At 49.1% G+C, this 15,020-nt stretch overlaps 1 protein-coding gene across 8 annotated transcripts in view; it reads left to right on the top strand.

Annotated features, from left to right (window-relative positions):
* The window catches only part of MEGF11 (multiple EGF like domains 11), a 416,852-nt gene that overhangs the window by 98,519 nt on the left and 303,313 nt on the right, over nt 1-15,020 (top strand). For 7 of the 8 annotated variants that reach the window (XM_090028981.1, XM_090028982.1, XM_090028985.1 and 4 more), the window contains one exon: nt 11,288-11,400. The exons of the other annotated variant lie outside the window; for it this stretch is intronic. The gene's annotated coding sequence lies outside the window, so the exon portion shown is untranslated. The remainder of the gene's footprint in view (nt 1-11,287; nt 11,401-15,020) is intronic. 8 annotated transcript variants of the gene reach the window in all.

Consider the following 15,020-nt stretch of genomic DNA (forward strand, 5'->3'; position numbering starts at 1 on the left):
TTTATTTTTTTTCATTTATCAGAATAACTATACTAGTACAACTCCTAGCATGGGCAGAGCTTTATCAGTAGAAAGTTGCCTTGTATGGGTGTAGATTATGGGTGTATGGGTGCTTTACTTCCCACAAGTAAAGCAACAAACTCTTCGTGGTTTTCCAGGATGATCCTCAGTTTTGGGAAACCTAAAAAACTGGACTTCTGGCCCAAATTTAAATTTGAGAAACTGGTCCTGGATGGACATTAAATACTGTCTGTCTTACAGCATCTGCTGAGTGGACATGACATGAAGTTGCCTGGTGCTATGGGAACAGAGCCGGACAGCTTCCGAGTTTGAGGTAACAACACGGCATCTCCTGAACCAGAAATGGCTTAGCCACATTCACACAGCGCTGAGCCCAGGCAAGGTAATTAGTGTTGCCTCAGCATCATGGGAACTGAGCTAAATTATTTAGTTCGGCTGAGCTAATTAGCCTGGGCGCTGTGTCATGTGAGTGTGACTGTACTGTTTCCAGTTCCTGAGGGAGCCGTGGGCCACCTCTCGATGGGGAAAAAACATCGCCGCATTCCTGCAGCAGTGTCTGAGCCAAGTACTTCTGCCCGGGGACAGAGCGGATTAGCCTTTCTTTGGCACTGCACTGTGGTGGCTGCCGTAACCAGAACCAGGAGTGGAGCAAGGCACTTCCAGTTCTGGACTGCTGTGGAGCCTCTGGGACTGCCCTGGATTGCCTGTCTTGAAAGTTGGTTGCTTTATCCATAGGGGAATAGCTATAGTGGTATAGAGCACCCTTTTGCTAGTGTAAGCATGCATGCTAGTGGATACTCTACCCTTTTACTAAACATGCCAGTACAGTGAATGCAGTGTGCATTTTGAGTGGTTAAGATTCATGTATTTTGTTGTGCTATACAAGCTGACTTTCCTTGGCTTTCTATGAGATATGAATCTTTGTAGTGTTAAGTGCAAGATAAAGTTCCTCTGTCAATTGATTCACAGTGTTCTCCTCTGTCTTATCCCTGTCTGGATCAGCCAGGGGTCTCTAGTATGAAGGGCAGCTGTAATGGCTGCACCTGATCCAGGCCTGCAAGAACCCTCAGGACACACATAATCTACCATGGTGGGCAGGGAGATATTCTGAAGGGCTTTGGCTGGGCTAGTGTTAGGCTGTTGTGGGACACTTGAAAATTCACACCTGAGCCATTGTTTTCACTTGCAGTGCATTTCAAGGCCAAGGGCAGGCACTACGTTTGAGTGAGTCTGGGCTGAGAATCATATCTGTTCACTCTTGTTTAATGGCCATGTTCACTATGCGTAGAAGTGGCTGGTGTAGGTGCAATGGGCATGTAGACCTCACACAACAGCAGCCCAGAAAGGATTAATACATGCATAACTACCTCCCACAGCTGTGGCCAGGAGGACCCAGCACCTATAAAACCCCGCTGTCTGGGCAGAATGGACACAACAAGTGGAACAGCTTCAGAGATGCAGGCTGAGGTGTGGAAAGAGATGTGGGGAGAGGGATTGCCAAGCAGGAAAGGTAGGAAGCAGCCCAGAGAAGTAGTGAGAGAAAGGAAAGAGCAGACTGCTGCTGCTTAGCCCGGGATCTCTGAGCTGGAACCCAGAGGAGTGGGTACGTTTGAGTCCCCTTCCCTTCCCAGGGCTGGGCAGGTCACTCTGTCATTAGCTGTGGCTTTGAGTTTTCTGTTCCCTTAGGGCACAGCTGCTCATGCTCTGGTCCACAGGGCTACATCCTCTGGCCTGTGGGGCTCCCCATGGGTCCAGACATTTGGTAGTAGGGGAACAGTGCTACCATTCCCCCACCACCAAATTTCCAAGCCTTCATGTGGCTGGATGGGCCCCAGCCTGCACAGTTGTATCAAACCTTATGCACTGGGGTCAGGCCCCAGGCAGGCTGTTGCTATGGACCAGGATTGGGCCCTGGCCATGCCTGCTCTATGCACAAAATTAGGTCCATGGACCAGATCCAGCACACGGACTGACCTGGTACTGCTCATCTGTTTTGCGTAGCAAAAAAGGTTGGGCACCAGTGCCTTAGGAGGTGAAGTAGATAAAAGGGTTAATGGGGGTCAAAACAACTGTTGCACTAAAATGGGGGGAGCTTTGGACAGCCTTTTGTTAGAGATGCTCATTACAAATCCAGTTTGAACCTTGGGTATAGCTGGTTATTCACAGACTGATGAGAGCAGAAAGGAGCTTCTAGTAAATGCCTGCAAAAGTAAATGTGGACGGCAAATGGAGTCTTACCAAACCATGTGATGAAGGGCTAGTCCCAGGGTTTGTTTGCACTGCCTCCAGTGTTGTGACTGCACCTGGCATAGACCTCCATGAGTTAGCTTCAAGCAACACTAACTGGCTTGGAAACTGGTAGCAGTGTAACCAGGGTAGTACTAGCTCACAATGGCCCAGGAGTTGAGTGAATAATTGCTTGGTTAGTCTGTGTGGTGCTCCCTGCCTGCCTGCCTGCCTGAGCTTGGCAATCCAGCTCAGGTCTGACTGCATGAGCTGAACTCCTCAGAACAGTGCCTGGTAGCATGGGCATATTGACACATGCTCCACAAGTGCCCTGGGTCCCCTGGTGGGTGTATTAGTGCAGTGTTTCAGCTCTACCTGCTCTTCATGCTGAGGTCTGCATGATGATATGTAGCAGTGGTGCTCAACCTTGAGTAAATTTTGAGAAAATTATCCTGGCACATGTCCACAAGGGGCCAGTGGGGGAGGTTATGCTTAGGGGCAACCAACACGTGTTCATTCGAGGCAGGTCCTGTCGGACCAACCTGGTGGCCTTCTATGACCAGGTCACCAAATCCTTAGATGCAGGGGTAGCAGTGGACATCGTCTTCCCGGACTTTCGGAAGGCCTTCGACACTGTCTCTCATCCCGTTCTCATTAAGAAACTGGGGGGCTGTGGTGTCAACACCCACACAGTCAGATGGGTCGCCAACTGGCTGAAGGGCCGCACCGAGAGAGTGGTGGTGGACGAGTCATTTTCGACCTGGAGGGATGTGGGCAGTGGGGTCCCCCAGGGCTCGGTCCTTGGGCCCGCATTGTTCAACATCTTCATCAGTGACTTGGACGAGGGGGTAACAAGCACCCTGTTCAAATTTGCTGATGACACTAAGATGTGGGGGGATGTGGGCACGCTAGAAGGAAGGAATAGGCTGCATTCGAACCTAGACAGGTTACAAGGGTGGGCGGACGAGAATAGGATGGGATTCAACACTGACAAGCGCAAGGTGCTGCACCTGGGGAGGAACAACCGGCACCATACCTACAGGCTGGGGAACTCCCTTCTCGGCAGTGCAGAGGCAGAAAAGGATCTTGGGGTCATCACTGATGCCAAGATGAACATGGGCCGGCAGTGTGGGGATGCAGTCAGGAAGGCCAACCATACCTTGTCATGCATCCACAGATGCATGTTGAGCAGGTCCAGGGAGGTGATCCTCCCCCTCTATGCGGCACTGGTCAGGCCGCAGCTGGAGTACTGCATCCAGTTCTGGGCGCCGCACTTCAGGAGGGATGTGGGCAGCATGGAGGGGGTCCAGAGGAGGCCACTCGCATGATCAGGGGGCAGCAAGGCAGGCCCTACGAGGAGAGGCTACGGGACCTGAACCTGTTCAGCCTCCACAAGAGAAGGCTGAGGGGGATCTTGTGGCCTGTTACAAACTAGTCAGGGGGGATCAGCAGGCATTGGGGAAGTCCCTGTTCCCCCGAGCACTGCCAGGAGTGACCAGGAATAACGGTCACAAGCTGGCAGAGGGGAGATCCAGACCAGACATCAGGAGGCGCTACTTCACGGTCAGGGCGGCTAGGGTCTGGAACCAGCTTCCAAGAGAAGTGGTGCTGGCTCCTACCCTGGGGGTCTTTAAGACAAGGCTTGACAATCACCTTGCTGGGGTCGTCTGACCTCAGTACTCTTTCCTGCCATAACAGGGGGTGTACTTGATGATCTGCTCAGGTCCCTTCTGACCTGACCAACTATGAAACCTTTTGGCCCTGTGGGCCAGATGAGTGGCACAGGGCTGGATTGGGGCCTGGCATAACCCACTCTCTGCTGCGCATACTAAGTTTGGGTCTTGCTGGCCTGGCGCTGCCCTCTCCTGGCCCCTCGCACTGGGATTGGGCCCTGAGGCCCAGTGTTGCCTTTGCCCAGCTCTGCATACTGGGATTGGGCATCCCATCCAGCATGCAGCACCTGGGCCTTCCTAGGGCTCTGGGGATTTGGCAGCAGGGGAGTGGTGCCACTGTTCTCCCCTTGCCAAATTTCTGGACCTGTAGGTAGACCTGCAGGCCAGGTGACACGGCCCTACAGGCCAGATCTGGCCCCTGGGCCAGGGCTTGGGCACCCCTAATATATAGCATGCAGCTCCCATGCTGAAAGGGACATAAGGCCATGCTGGGTACCCATGTGCTTGCCCTGCTTTGATGTAATGTATGTCTGCAAACCCCTCTCTGCAGCTTGAAGCAGGAGCGCCTGTTTAGCTCCACTCCGCAAGAGCTGTGGCACCTACACAGGTGACTGCAGGGTTCCACACCTTGCTCATGGCAGGGTACAACGTAGACAGGGCTGAGTCCAGAGGTGCTGCCTCCCCTTATGACATGGGTGTGTTAAGCCCCCTGAGGGGACATTGAATAGGCTTGGCTGTTACAGTCAGCAGGAGGCCTTAGCCTGTGAAGACACCTCTGGATGCCTGGTTTGTGCACCCTGATTTCACTTTGGAAGAGTTATTGTTAAAGCACTGGGCATCTATTCCCTGCCTAATACAATAGGCAATACTTGGGAAAGGACATCAAGTCTCCCACTGCCACTGTTCTGTGCCTAGAAGGAATAGAGTAGACTTGATTTGGGGACAGCAACTTCAAGGGCCAGGTATTGAAAGCCCTAGCTTCTAATTTTGTGCTAGTAGTTGATTTTCAGGTATGGAATTGCCGGCAAGCAGGCAGGGGCTGATATATATTTTGTTAATTGACTTATCTGAGCAAGAACCAACAATTATCTGGACTTTGGCATTGTTTCAACAATATTTTTATGTGCTATTGATATAATGTTTGCATTATATTCTATTCTGGACTGTCTATTGACTGTAATGCCTCAATTATTTAAGAAGAGAAAACTTTGATCCAAAATTATGTCTCAGTTTCCTAAAATATTGACACAGAGCTCAGTTTTCCTTATTTATCCACTCTAGGTATTCACACCTTATTCTGCAGTATCTGAACTCTTCAGAGTCTCTTTTATGCAGTCATTTTCCCAGCTCCCCTGAGGTGGGCTAGTGCTCTTCTTTCCAGGTAGGGAATTGAAGCAAGGATCACACAGGGAGTCTGGGGCAAAGCAGTGACTTGAACCCAGGTCTCTGGAGCCCTAGGTTAGTGGACATCCTTCTCTCTCGATAAACTTTTCAGATCCCTGTGCAGACCACATGACTTAGATTCCATTTGCTCTTCTTCCCAAGAGATCTTTGAACAAAGGAAACTGATGACGGCCTTTGTACGGCACTCTGATTCCTCCCCCCTCCCCAGCGTAAAAACCCTACACTTCTACAAAACATCAGCAGCAGATCAAGGAAAGTTTAAATTGTTGTTCGTTTTATGCTACAGGCCTGCTCCTGCAGCCCTCGATCCAGCCAAGCTCCTGATGGCTTCCGTGGAAGCTTGGCTTGCATGAATGCTGCGGAGTGCTGAATCAGGCTTTTAGACTTCTCCAAAACATGTCCCATCTACTATTCTCAGTAACCATTTAAAGTGATTGATGTTGATATATTTTACAACGGAAAAGTTCAAAGCTGCTTAAGGGATCTGAGCATTCAGTTCCCATTAGAAATGGGCTTCCCAGACCCCTTGCCAAGGCTGAAAAACTAAGCCAGCATCAGTCAAAAAAATAAATATTAAAAAAAAAAATATATATATAGTCTATGACAACAGCAGGGCGCTCGGTAATAGAGCCAGACTCACCCTCCTTAGGCCATCTGAAGGCTTCCCTCCTCCAGGTTAAAAATAAAAATTTGGAAATGTATTGGTTCTTTTGATTTTGATCATCCAATCCAAACAAACTCGCCCTCCTCCTAGCTGTCACCAGCCCTGACATAGTAGGGATCACAGAAACGTGGTGGGACTCATCGCATGACTGGGCGGTGAGTGTCAAGGGCTATAGGCTATACAGGAGGGACAGGATAGGAAGGAAAGGTGGAGGAGTAGCACTCTACATCAAGGAGGAATATACTTCCTCGTTAATTAGCAAGGGGGTAGAGGGGGGGCACTCTGAGGTGCTCTAGGTTAGAGTAAAAGGCAGTCCAGGGGATAGAGACTTAACGGTGGGAGTCTACTATAGACCTCCCAACCAGGGAGAAGAGCTCGACCAGGAATTCTTAGGTCAGCTCACAGAGGCAGTGAGGGCTAAGGATGTGGTCATCATGGGGGACCTGAACTTCCCAGACATCTGCTGGGAGGAGCAGTCAGCCAAGTCTGATCGCTCACGTCGGTTCTTAGCCAGAGTGCAGGACCTCCATCTAACCCAGGAGGTGCACAGCCCCACCAGGGGAGACGCCTTGTTGGACCTGGTGCTGGCCACGGGTGATGACCTGGTGAGGGGGCTGCGGGTGATGGGCCACCTGGGAGACAGTGATCATCGCTTGCTGGAATTCACCATCCAGCGTAAGGTGGCAAAGGGCTGCAGCAAGGCAACAGCCCTAGACTTTAGGAGGGCTGACTTCAACAAGCTAAGGAGGATTGTTGGGGAAGCGCTGAGGACCCAGAGGGGAAGGGAATCAGATGTCGAAGGTGAGTGGATGCTCCTTAAGGAGACGATCCTCCATGCCCAAAGGGAGGTAATCCCAACAAGGGTCAAAGGGAGCAGGAGGGCACATAAACCCCCATGGCTCACTAAGAGCATCCGGGAATGTCTCCTTGCTAAAAGGGAGGCATACACCCAGTGGAGAGATGGGGTCATCACCGAGAAGGACTATGTTACAGTCGCCCGAGGATGTAGGGGGGCAGTCAGGAAGGCCAAGGCAGAGATGGAGATAGGACTAGCTTCCCGGATTAAGGACAATAAGAAGTCCTTCTTCAAATACATAGGGGGTAAAAAGAGGATCCCAGGTAATGTGGGGCCCCTGCAGGACACGATGGGCAACTTAGTCATCACGCCAGATGACAAAGCTAACATATTTAACGATTTCTTTGCCTCTGTCTTCCTAAGTAGGGACCAGTTCAGCCACCTCCCTGCTGGGTCCCCCTCGGGCCCCGGGAGAGACACGTCTGGGCCAGGGGTTAGTGAGGAGTTAGTTAGGGTACTTCTGGAGAGGCTGGACGTGTTCAAGTCCGCTGGTCCGGACGATCTTCACCCTAGGGTTCTACAGGAACTGGCCGAGGTCATTGCGGGACCCCTGGCGCGGCTCTATGAGCACTCGTGGTGCTCTGGTGAGGTGCCGGAGGACTGGAAGAGGGCCAATGTGGTCCCTATCTTCAAAAAGGGAAAAAAAGAGGACCCGGGAAATTACAGGCCAGTTAGTCTTACCTCAATCCCGGGTAAGCTCTTTGAAAAAATTATCCTGGCACACATCCAGGAGGGCCTTGCGGGGGAATGCATGCTCAGGGGCAACCAACATGGGTTCATCAGTGGCAGGTCTTGTCAGACCAACCTGGTGGCCTTTTACGATCAGGTCACCAAATCATTAGACGCAGGGGTTGCTGTGGATGTAGTCTTTCTGGACTTCCGGAAGGCTTTCAACACTGTCTCACCCTGTCCTCATCAAAAAGCTGGGAGACTGTGGTGTCGATGCCCACATGGTCAAATGGTTCGCCAACTGGTTGGAGGGCCGCACCCAGAGGGTGGTAGTGGATGGGTTCTTCTCGACCTGGAAGGACGTGGGCAGTGGGGTCCCCCAGGGCTCGGTCCTCGGGCCCGCACTGTTCAACATCTTCATCAGTGACTTGGATGAGGGGGTAGAAAGCACCCTGTTCAAGTTTGCTGATGACACTAAGATGTGGGGGGATGTGGGTGCACTAGAAGGGTGCAATAGGCTACAAGCTGACCTTGACAGGTTGCAACGGTGGGCGGATGAGAATAGGATGGGGTTTAACACTGATAAGTGCAAGGTGTTGCACATGGGGAGGAAGAACCGGCACCACACTTACAGGTTGGGGAACTCCCCTCTTGCCAGCACGGAGACGGAAAAGGATCTTGGAGTCGTCATTGACTCCACGATGAACATGGGCCGGCAGTGTGGGGAGGCAGTCAAGAAGGCCCACCGTACCCTGTCATGCATCCACAGATGCATCTCGAGCAGGTCCAGGGAGGTGATCCTCCCCCTCTATGCGGCACTGGTCAGGCCGCAGCTGGAGTACTGCGTCCAGTTCTGGGCGCCACACTTCAAGAGGGACGTGGACGATATGGAAAGAGTTCAGAGGAGGTCCACTCGTATGATCAGGGGTCAGCAGGGCAGGCCTTATGAGGAGAGGCTACGGGACCTGAACCTGTTTAGCCTTCACAAGAGAAGGTTAAGGGGGGACCTTGTGGCCTGCTACAAACTGGTCAGGGGGGATCAGCAGGTATTGGGGGAGTCCCTGTTCCCCCGTGCGCTGCCAGGAGTGACCAGGAATAACGGTCACAAGCTGGCGGAGGGTAAGTCTAGATTAGATATTAGGAGGCGCTACTTCACAGTCAGGGCGGCTAGGGCCTGGAACCGGCTTCCAGGGGAAGTGGTGCAGGCTCCTAGCCTGGGGATTTTTGAAAGGAAGTTAGATGAGCACCTTGCCGGGGTCATCTGACCCCGGTGCTCTTTCCTGCCAAGGCAGGGGGTCGGACTAGATGATCTACCTAGGTCCCTTCCGACTCTAGCTACTATGAAACTATGAAATATGGGTACTCTTAATTTGAATAGTTAGTGAGGAGTAGTCTTGCTGAAGTGGGAATCGATCAGTTGGAGCAAGAGAATCAAGATCTGCTTCCCTCCACCCCATGAAGTTTTCCTCACAATTTTCTTCTCTTCATTCCCTGCTCAACATGAATCCTATTAAATAGCACACAATCACTGTTTAATTTGTTTTGTTCCTAGCATTCACTTTAGCTCCTGCCATACATTGGTTGAGCAGGTGGGATACGGGCCTGACTTCTCATAGGGTGGGTAGAGAGGCTCATTTAAGTTTCTGGCTTTGAATTTGTTGGCACCATCTCTCTGCCTAGGATGTGTTTGGGGTAAACATGTTTTCAGCCTTGTTCTCACATGTTAAGGGGAAAAGGATTCCAGGGCTGGATATCATGGCCAGCTGCCCTCTCAGGAGGGACTGGGTGACTATACACATGTGGATGTGTACTTGCAGGGATACACATTTACTTACAGTTTGTGGGACACTGTCTTGGCTCCCCTTTCTCCCTGGCACTACAGGTCCCATTCATGATTACACCAGAGTGTCTTTACAGTAGTGCTGAGCTGGATCTGGATCCATGCCAGGAGGAGCTATGGATGCAGGAGTGCAGTTGGCAACATTTGCAGAGAAGAGAGGCATTATCCTATACCACAGCCATTCCCATCTCAATTGCTGGACTTCCCTCTTGAAATTATAGGCAGAGACACTCAAGTTAATGCAATCCTGGAGCACATGGCTGACCCTGGTGTGACTGATGGAATGAGGAGATGAATTGAGATAAAGAGCACAATCCTTGTAGTGCAAATTAAGCCTGAACTCTGTGGCCCCTGTTGTGGGTCAGTCATGCACAGTCCTTGTCAAAGGCTCTTGGTGGGTGGGTCAGGGTCAGTATCATTTGCAATTCAGTATTGCCCTGCCAGGCAGGTGAAGAATAAAACTCTTGTCCATTAACCTTGTTGAAACCCGGAACATCTTTGCAGGTTTGTGGGTCTGAGACTGGAAATGGGGGACTTGGACCATCACATTCCATGGGGTCCCAGCCCAGGGCCCTGAGGTTGTAATTTTTCTCCAGCGAACTTCATTCTTTTCAGCCTGTCCTGGGCTGCTTTCTGTCTACACCCATTTAGTCGGGTTGTTGCAAGGTCCTGCAGGGGTACAGCCTCTCTTGCAGTGCCTGCCCCTGCTACGTGATGATTCCTCTCACTTCCTTCGAGTTGTGTAGTCTGCTGTGCTCTTTTTAGCATCAGACCTCCCCCCTAAGACTCTTCTTCACCTTTGGAGCTGTCTTCACACTGCTTACATCTTCCTTGCATTTTTCTGTGGTGTGCTGTGCTTGCTTTGTGACTGGTTAGCTTGGAGATGGTGGCTACTGCACAATCCTAGTTTCCCCAGTGTTCTTGTTATAGGAAGGAAAAGGTTATAGACCTGATTTCAGCCTCGGTAGCAGAACTGAGATGGCAAGGAACTCCAGCAGTTCCAAGGAGCCTCGTTAACTGAAACATCATCCATTATTAACAGAAACTGTTCCAGGCCTGACATCTTGTGTGTTCCTGGTAACACCTGAGATAATTCATGCAGGAAGACTCCAGAAATCCAATGTACAGACCGGTATTTGTGGTGGTGATTTTTATTATTTGTATTTCTCCATGCAGGAAGAATGAGAATTGGGTTTGCTTTCCAGTTGTCAGTACTTTTATGCTGAGTAACAGACGCTTCTGGGAAAAGCTTGAAGAAGCACTTTCCACTGGAATAAAAAGTAATTGTGAGACTAGTATTGTCTGTGATCACAAACATTTTTAGAAGTGACTTGTGCTTTTGACTCCACTTATTTTTGGGTAGCCAACTCAAGACAACTTGTAGCACCCTAACTTTCAGAGGGAGCGCTCAGTACTCTACTATAAACCCAAGTTTCATGTTAGTAACTGTCTTTGTTAGTAACACAGCTCAGTGCCCTGTGACAGTAACCATAATCAGTTGTGAAGACCATGGCTAAGCTAAGCTTTTGTATCAAAGTCTGATGTGGAGCCAAATGGAATGTGCATTGAAGTGATCCCTTGCCTAAATTATGATGAAAGCCTCAGATAGGAGAGGCAGCATCCTCAGTGTTGGATTCTTGTTGCTTCTTGGTGATTAAAATGGTATATGCAACAAAGACTCACCATTTTTTCTACATGCTTCCATGAAACTCATCTAGTTTGTCATGCAGCTTAATTAGAATGGACTGTTCTATTGCGTCTTTCAAAACCACTTGTGCGTTTAAGAATACATACACCACAGTCCCTTTTAAAACTGGTGCATATTGATTTTTTTTTCCTGTTATGATCTATGCATATGTATTTCTATTACAATTCACTTCTGTTCCCTCAAAACGCTTAGTTGACCTATTTTTGTACCTATTGACTACTTACAGTGCCCAAAGAGCTTCTGAAGATCCCTGCTTGTGCCTCCCCATCAATGTTGTGTGCATTGTTAATGCTCTGATAGCCTGTAAACAGGACCCAGCAGAGTCTTCAACGCATTGAGGTAAGACAGCTAACACAGTTCCTTCAGCATTTCCTTAGGACTTTTTAGCAGGGAGAAATGTCTCCTGTTAAGTGTATTGGATGAAATCCATGGAAGTCCGTGTTGAAAAATTGGCTTAAGTCATTTAATTTACATTTAGGCCTTGAGATGGATTTGATGCTCTTGAAAACAAAGCAAAACAGTTGCCAAAAATGGAATTTTCAAGTTCCAAAAAAGCCCTCCAAAAACCCAGAATTGTTGTTTTTGGAATTTGCTCATCTGTCAAAGATTCTAAAGATGTTTCCTGTTGAAAGCATCTGAGTAAAACATTTTGTGTCAAATGTCAAAAAGAAATATCTCATTTTGATAGTTGAACCGACTGGTCATTTGGGTTTGAATTTTCCTGGTTGTTCAGAATGGGAGAAGGTTAGGTGCCCTGTACAGGGCAACATGTGACAAGCTGGAATCTCAATGCCCCACCCCCCTTCCCTCCACAAATGATCACATGGGAAATGAAGAACGAAACCAAATAAAATACAGTTTTGATTCATCAACCTCAACCTGATTTGCATAATTTTTTGTTTCTTAGAAATTGCATTTTTCAGCCATAAAAACCATTTCCACTAACAACTTCTGATTTTGATGTATCGTCTACCCACCGTGCTGCCAAAGTCAGTGGAAGCTGTGTGTGCCTGTCCCCTCTGGGAAGTTTAGGGAGATGTTCTTCCCACTTTGGTTTCCACCCAGGTGGGATTTGTTGGATTTCTTTTGCATCTTCATTAGGTCCCAATCCTGCAGCCTGCTTTTTGCCTTCAGATCCCCCTGTGCAAATGAAGAGAGGCGAGCAGGATGTGGGGGTGGGGAATCCTGTTTTATCTGTGTTCTTGTGACACTTCATTCAGTTTAAATGATTATCTGCGTCTTTCAGTTTCTCTGCAAACTCCAGTGCAGTTTCACCAACAAAGCATTTTGCAAAATGAATCCACAGACAAATAAATCAATGACTTGCCACTTAGTGGTTTTTCTATAGCTAAGATTAGTGGGTTAACAGTGAGAATGCATTTCCATTCCGTTGTAATGAAACTAGTGGAGCAGATTTCAGGCCGCAGGATGAATAGTCCTGTGTCAATACTATAGCTGAGGTAATGAAATTAATTCTAAAAGGAACCTGAGTATGTGAAAACGGTTTGATGTATAACAGATATGCAGCTCGCTCAGTTACAACTAACAGAGTGACATGCTGAAAAGTTACAGGATGAAGAGTTTGGATCATCAGGGCTCCTATCCTCTGAGACTCTCCTAAACTTAATATTAGACTTCAGGTGATGGCACTGAAGTTACAAAATATTTGGACAAGAATAGTCCATTCTCTGAAGAGAGCTTTAAATTGCAGTACTCAATACCAGTTTTAAGTACAAAACAAAGAAACAATCAAACTCTGTCTAGGTCAAGATGCAATAAGCCACAGAATAACAGAAACTGCCTACGTCCAACTGCAATATAACGTGCCAAAGAGACAACAGAAAGCTTTGCATAGCTTGTACTTCACTCTCAAGGGTAGAGCGTCTCCTTGCAGCCATGTTAGCTGCCAATCAGAGCCCATTTATGTCAGGCGGCTTGTCTGATTGGTCCTCTCAATAATTCATGAAGGACCCTCTGGCCAATTTTGTGGGGTGGAGCCTTCAGGGAAAAGATTTTCAACTGCACAAATGGGAGCCTTTGACATTAGTCTTCAGCATTCATCATTCTCCCTGCTACCGTTGTAGCCATGATGATCCAGGAAATATGCAAGAAGCAAGGGGTTTTTGATAATAGTTGTTTATTGGGCTAACTGTATAGTTGGGAGAGGTGCTTATTGCTTATCTGTTACTTGTGTTAGGCTGTACAGGATTCTTTTCCATGAAGGGCACTTGGTACCCAAAATCTTGTCTAACATCTCTCCCAACTATTCAGTTGGTCCAATAAAAGACATCACAAAAAGACTCTTGCTTGTAGCAGACGTTTTTCTTGGGCATGCAACCCCCCTTTGGTTCTAATGCAGTCCCTACTTCCATGCTGGTCCTTTGGTTCAGGAGATGCAGGGACTCCTTGCTACATCCTTCCAAGTAAGTAGGGATGTTGAGGCCAAAGCTCTCGCCCTTACCAGGGGAGAGCGGCACACCAGAACAAGGGGTCCTTCCTTGCACTGGAAGCACAGTGCCGCCTGCAGTTCATGTGTCTCCAACACAACCCATGGCTCTAGACATGCTACTGCAACCAGAAAAAATGCTTGGATGAATATTACTGAAAGAGTCAGCCTTAGTGAGAGTGAGACTGTTTATGAATTCAGTGAATAGGGACTTAGGTTTTTGGTTTTGTGTTTTAAGTACGGTCCAAGTGGGGTTCCGCAGGGCTCGGTCCTCGGGCCCGCACTGTTCAACATCTTCATCAGTGATTTGGACGGGGGGGTAAAAAGCACCTGTTCAAATTTGCTGACCACACTAAGATGTGGGGGGATGTGGTCACACTGGAAGGATGCAACAGGCTACAATCAGTCCTAGACAAGTTACAAGGGTGGGCGGACGAGAATAGGATGGGATTCAACACGGACAAGTGCAAGGTGATGCACGTCGGGGGGAACAACCGGCACCATACCTACAGGTTGGGGAACTCCCCTCTTGTCAGCACGGAGGCGGAAAGGGATCTGGGGGTCGTCATTGACTCCAAGATGAACATGGGCCGGCAGTGTGGGGACGCGGTCAGGAAGGTCAACCGCACCTTGTCCTGCATCCACAGATGCATCTCGAGCAGGTCCAAAGAGGTGATCCTCCCCCTCTATGCGGCACTGGTCAGGCCACAGCTGGAGGACTGTGTCCAGTTCTGGGTGCCCCACTTCAAGAGGGATGTGGGCAGCATGGAGAGGGTCCAGAGGAGGCCACTTGCATGATCAGGGGGCAGCAGGGCAGGCCCTACGAGGAGAGGCGATGGGACCTGAACCTGCTCAGCCTCCAAAAGAGAAGGCTGAGGGGGGATCTTGTGGCCTGTTACAAACTAGTCAGGGGGGACCAGCAGGCATTGGGGGAGTCACTGTTCCCCCAAGCACCGCCAGGAGTGACCAGGAGTAACTGTCACAAGCTGGCAGAGGGGAGATTTAGGCTAGACATCAGGAGGCGCGACTTCACGGTCCAGGCGGCTAGGGTCTGGAACCAGCTTCCAAGAGAAGTGGTGCTGGCTCCTACCCTGGGGGTGTTTAAGAGGAGGTTAGATGAACACCTTGCTGGGGTCGTTTGACCCCAGTACTCTTTCCTGCCATGGCAGGGGGTTGGACTAGATGATCTGCTCAGGTCCCTTCTGACCCTAGAAACTATGAAACTAAGTGTTTGGGATTGACGTCCTTTGAAACAAAGTGTTTTAACATTGTTTTGAAATGATACTGTCTTTGGAAAGTATTCAAACTTGCTTCATTTAAAAGCAAAACATCTGAAACATGTGACACATTTTTTCTTTTGGGTAGAATGAAGTGCTTACCTAGAACCCAAATGAATAATTTAAAAAGAAAAAAATGTGGGGTGAGGGGAAGAGGGTTATAGTTCCATACATTTCTTCCTTCAGGCATTTTGAAGGCTTTGGTAGATAAGGTACTAAGTCTGGTGGGATATGGC

This window comes from Crocodylus siamensis, chromosome 15, assembly GCF_052110815.1.
Source record: "Crocodylus siamensis isolate JL-2025a chromosome 15, ASM5211081v1, whole genome shotgun sequence".
NCBI classification, from domain to species: domain Eukaryota; kingdom Metazoa; phylum Chordata; order Crocodylia; family Crocodylidae; genus Crocodylus; species Crocodylus siamensis.